We start from the raw sequence: 5,900 nt of genomic DNA, 5'->3' as shown, positions 1-5,900 counted from the left end.
CGAAGGCCGGCCGCGGTGGTCTCGCGGTTTTAGGCGCGCAGTCTGGAACCGTGAGACTGCTACAGTCGCAGGTTCGATTCCTGCCTCAGGCATGGATGTGTGTGATGCCCTTAGGTTAGTTAGGTTTAAGTAATTCTAAGTTCTAGGGGACTGATGACCACAGATGTTAAGTCCCATAGTGCTCACGGCCATTTGAACCATTTTTTTTTAAGGGCGAAGTCTGTGTTGCTCGTGATTTTAACACTGACTGAATTGAACAGTTTAATGACATCTGATTTTCTTGTCTTGCATAGTATTCCGTTATCAGACACGTTTAATGGGTGTGGGGCTAGTGCAAAGGCGAAATATAACTCAAGCTGTTGTGCTGATTTCATACGGGAAGAGATTCAACGGAAAATTATATCAGGACTGACAGGGAAGTTCACCATTCATCTTTACTGTGCACCTAACGGCTTTTAGGGACACTAATTCCTTTTTTCTCAGGAATTTCAGTTCCTTAATGTTTTCCCCTTGAATATATTCCATGTTTTTCTTTCCTTTGCTTGCCTTGCTATTTCTTTCCAACAGTTTGAGTACAGTGTGTCAATTCACTATTAAGTTTATATTTCTGGAAAGCAGCGTTTTTTGATTTAGAAACTTTCACAACAGTAGTTTGTTTATGTATTCTTGCAGATTTGCGTACATCAACGCTACACTAAAAGTTACGTTCCACTAAGATTAAACTATTTAACAGATACTGCAGCTTGCTATAAACGGAAACAAAAAGCTTCCTATGTTACACCAAATGCCGGAAACGGTAACCTGCAAGCCTAATTTTTGTCGCTCGTAATTAACGAAAATTTGTGTTATGTAGAGTCTGTTTAGTCATTTAATTCTATTTTCAAGCGATTAACCTTTGTTGCAATGCATGGTACGTATGGATGTTGCCATAGGATAGTCAAAGAGGGAGAGGTATTTGTAGACTGTGGGTTTGAATTTTACTTGGGTGTTAGTAGCGCGGAACTGAATGGGGAACTTACCGAAGCTCTCCTATGAAACTGTAGGCTCCGCTAAAGAGAGAGAGAGAGACAAAAGAGACGCTGAACAGGAGGCAAAGATCTAAGCCCTTCAGGATGAATTAGAACACATGAAATTTGAACTACCAGGTGGTTATAATTAAAGTGCAGATGCTTACAGAGGTCCAGTGTGGGCTGTAATTAACGTATGACAGCAAAACTTGGTAGATATTCTAATGTGTAACGCTGAATTATTTACGCTGGAAAAAATTAGTTTCGATACGATATTACAGTGCCTGTGTTATCCCGAAATATGATGCAAAGTTCCTTCGAACATACATGCATGTCCGAAGGAACAGGGATAGCAGCGACTACAGTCATTACGAAATTCATGGAATAAATTCTCAGTGGCTAATATGGATTCCCATCAGCTGTATAACGAAAACAATGAAAATTTGTGGGACTGGATTTCCCACTTGTCGCGTGGATGACCAGACCCAAACTTGGGTATATCGTCAACCACTTGTCTACAACCTGTACTCGTACAACCATTATTATTCCCGTACAGGGGAGACATTTTATTTGAAAGTCGTTTGCCCGGTCTCAGCGGATAAATACGATGTTGCAGTGCCTGTGTTACTCTGAATTGCGATGCAAAGTTCCTTAAGAAATAGGCGACGATCACAGCTGTTTGAAATGCATGAAAAATTAATTTAAGGTTTGACTATCAGGTGTAAATCTGGCGTTGTGAGTGCAAGAAAGACATATAGAAATGTTTCCATATACAGGGTGTTACAAAAAGGTACGGCCTAACTTTCAGGAAACATTCCTCCCACACAATTAAAGAAAAGATGTTATGTGGACATGTGTCCGGAAACGCTTAAATTCGATGTTAGAGCTCATTTTAGTTTCGGCACTATGTACTGTACTTCCTCGATTCACCGCCAGTTGGCCCAATTGAAGGAAGGTAATGTTGACTTCAGTGCTTGTGTTGACATGCGACTCACTGCTCTACAGTACTAGCATCAAGCACATCAGTACGTGATGTCTTGATTGGGCCTCATGTTCTTCCACCTACGCTCAATGGAGCACGTTATCATGATTTTAGACGAGATAATCTACCTGTGCTGCTAGAGCATATACCTTTACAAGTACGACACAACATGTGGTTCATGCACGATGGAGCTCCTGCACATTTCAGTCGAAGTGTTCGTACGCTTCTCAACAACAGATTAGGTGACCGATGGAATGGCAGAGGCGGACCAATTCCATGACCTCCTCGCTCTCCTGACCTCAACCCTCTTGACTTTCATTTATGGGGGCATTTGAAAGCTCTTGTCTACGCAACCCCGGTACCAAATGTAAAGACTCTTCGTGCTCGTATTGTGGACGGCTGTGATACAATACGCCATTCTCCAGAGCTGCATCAGCGCATCAGGGATTCCATGCGATGGGGGGTGGATGCATGTATCCTCGCTAACGGAGGACATTTTGAACATTTCCTGTAACAAAGTGTGTGAAGTAACGCTGGTATGTTCTGTTGCTGTGTGTTTCCATTCTACGATTAATGTGATTTGAAGAGAAGTAATAAAATGAGTTCTAACATGGAAAGTAAGCGTTTCAGGACACATGTCCACATAACATATTTTCTTTCTTTGTGTGTGAGGAATGCTTCCTGGCAGTTTGGCCGTACCTTTTTGTAACACCCTGTATACTGGACAAGGAACGGGACATGGGCAGATTTGTAACTATTTTTTTTCCCAGTGTAAATTGGTTCCACATTAACGCATTAGCATGTCTAACAAGTTTCGTTACTATACTATACTTACAGCCCACAGTAGCCCTCCGTGAGTAGCTGCTGCACTTTAATTATAACCACCTGATAAATATCTCTCTGTTGATTCATTGTGCACCCGGGACAGCGGCTAGTCAAATATTTGTCAAGAAAGATCCCCGAACATCTGTGTATATTTGAAAAGTTATTTTCTTTTTCTTTTACTATCAGTTTCAGCATTTCAGTATACCGTCTTCAAGGCTCATATGCAGTTCATACATAGATATTCAATGGATTAATATTCGCATACTGGAGCCATCAGTGTATGGCTATCGTCATTTCATTATTCGAGTAACGAATTCACGATATCCAGACGCTGATGGCTTTAGTATGCCAATATTGATACATCTGAAATCCTATATAAGAAATGGATATGGAGCCTAAAGATGGCATACTGAAATGCCGAAACTGGTAGTCAAAATAAAATAAAGTAACTTCTCAATTTATATATGGCTTTTTGGCGATCTTCTTTGATAAATTCAGTAGATAAGTTGAAAGAGAGAAAAGGTCGAGGGAACTGGGTGAAAGTAACATGGAAAAGACGAAAGAGGAATAGCTCTTCAACTTCATGTACAACTGAGCAAACAGTATCGAATGAATTTAACTTGTTACCTGAAGTAGTATGGGAAAAAAACCTCATCCAGCTGCCGGTCACAATAGCGTGTAGCAGACTTCTAGCAAAGAAACTAAATTGCGTCAGTACCAAAAGAGTGTGGGCAGAAAAGAGTCTTGCTGCTAGGTGGTAGCCATGGAAGGGGTGTAGGTCAGATGGTACAGCACAAATTAGGAACAGGGTGCCAGGTCACAAGTATTGTGAAGCCAAGTGCTAGTCTTAGTGAGGTGCTATCCTGAAAGGTAAACATAAAAATTAGTACACTGATTTATTTCTCAAGACTGTATCAGAAAATCGGTGTTCCACAACAGTCATTTCGCGAACATAAAACATTGTCGCGCAGAGTCGACAATACGCTCTCAGAGCCAACAAAGGCGGCTACCGTCGTAATAATCATCCCAGTGGCACACGTGTTCCCAGTAACCAGTCTGAATACAGCCTTGCCTTGTTCATCGTGCCTAAAGCAAAGTGCTCCGACAGTGTGAAGTTGCTAGGATATGTTCGAGAATTTGGAGAGAAGTTCTTTAGTACTGGTCGGAAAATATTATTTTGTAAACTGTGTGAAGTTAAAGTTAGTGCAGAAAAGCGCTTTAATGTGCAACAACACTGTAGTACCACTAAACACAGCAGCTGTGTGAAACGAAGTGCCGAAAGTAACAGCAGGAAAATGCCATTATTTGAACAGACAGGTCAATCGTCAACCGTGCAATCATTCTGCAAGGATTTGCATGAGATGAAGGTGTCCTGCAACATCCCACTGGAAAAGCTGAAGAATCCATGCTTCAGACGGTTCTTGAAAGAAGTACACAACACATCCAGTTCCAGATGAACCTACACTGAGAAAAACGATTTATCCATATGGTACAATGATGTGCTCAACAAAATACGAATTATTATTGCTGAGCAAAAGATCTGGCTGTCGATAGATGGAACTAGGGATATTATTAGGCGATATATTGCAAATGTTGCTGTTGGTGTTCTAAAAGTTGATGGCCCTGGAGATATGTTCCTACTAACGTATGAAGCTCTCGATAGAGTAAACAATTCGACGATTGCTATTTTGTTTGACAACTCTGTGAAGCTACAGTGGCCGGATGGCGTGAAAAGAGACAACGTTTTGCTGCTTGGAACAGATGGTGCTTCACATATGGCTAAAGCAGCCAAAGGGCTTCATATTCTCTACCCCAGTATGGTGTACGCTATTTTGCCTTGCACATGTGTTGCACGGAGTTGCCGAAGAGGTGCAATCAAATTACCCTGACGTGGACAAATTAATTTCCTGCGGCAAGAAAATCTATGTGAAGGCCCTGCTAGGGGTGCAGAAATTCAAGGAACAAGCACCTTCATCGCCCCTCCCACCTAAAACTGTTCTTACACGATGGGGTTCTTGGCTTAATGCTGCTGACGTTGAGTATTACTGCACGAACTACACCCAAATAAAGACAATCTTCTGTGAGCTTGAATCAAGTGCTATCAAAATTGTGAAAGAGGTTTTTACAGATACATTGTCTCGAAACTTGGTATACATCAACGCCAATTTTTCAGTGATATCAAAAGCCATCAAACGTTTGGAAGCTGTTGGCACCCAGCTATGTGAGGCCTTGACTATTGTGCAACATGTGCAGAGTGAGTTGGCTGGAGTTCGTGGTCATTTGGCTGACAAAGCGAAAACCAAATTGCAAAGTGTTCTTCGACAGAATCGTAGATATTCTACACTGTGCAAATTAGTGACAGTCTTTCAGGGAATGCCGCAACATATGAAGATTCTGAAACAAAGCTGAACTCCAGTGTCCTGGCTGCCTTCAAATACGCTCCAGTGACGTCTTTTGAAGTGGAGAGGAGCTTTTCTAGGTACAAAACTATCCTCAGCGACAACTGTAGATCTTTGACAATGGAAAACCTGAAAATGCACCTTGCGATCCAGTACAACTTTGCAGATGCTGAAGATTGACATATGGTATTAAATAATGTGAAATGCACTAAATACTATGTAGAAATAAATAATTGCTTTGCTGTTTCGATAGCTGATCTTTTCACTGCACTTTGTGTTTAGAAAATAAAACATTCAGACATTCAAAATTATGTACAAATTAGCCACAGACCATACAGAAAGAAAGAACTATATTTAAACTAATTTGAGAAAGAATTTTGTATTACTTTATGGCAAATAAAAAATTAAATAAACAAACAAGAATGCTTTAAATAAACTTCTATTAAGACATATTTTATTTTTTAAAGTAATATTTATGTAAGTTTTAGGTCATAAATGCTTGCATATTTCACTGTTTTTTAGGTAATTAAAATCCGGGCCCTAGTAATAACATATCTAATACATAAGTGGGACCTACTTCCGAGAGCAAATTAACACCAGTGCACGTGTGCTACAGCTTCTGGCCTATCATCACGTTTGTGTTTGTTTACATCACATTTATTCTTATGATGAACGGATTATAGTAGG

Source organism: Schistocerca gregaria, chromosome 2 (assembly GCF_023897955.1).
Source record: "Schistocerca gregaria isolate iqSchGreg1 chromosome 2, iqSchGreg1.2, whole genome shotgun sequence".
NCBI lineage: Eukaryota > Metazoa > Arthropoda > Insecta > Orthoptera > Acrididae > Schistocerca > Schistocerca gregaria.
Note: the sequence above shows the minus strand (reverse complement) of the source record.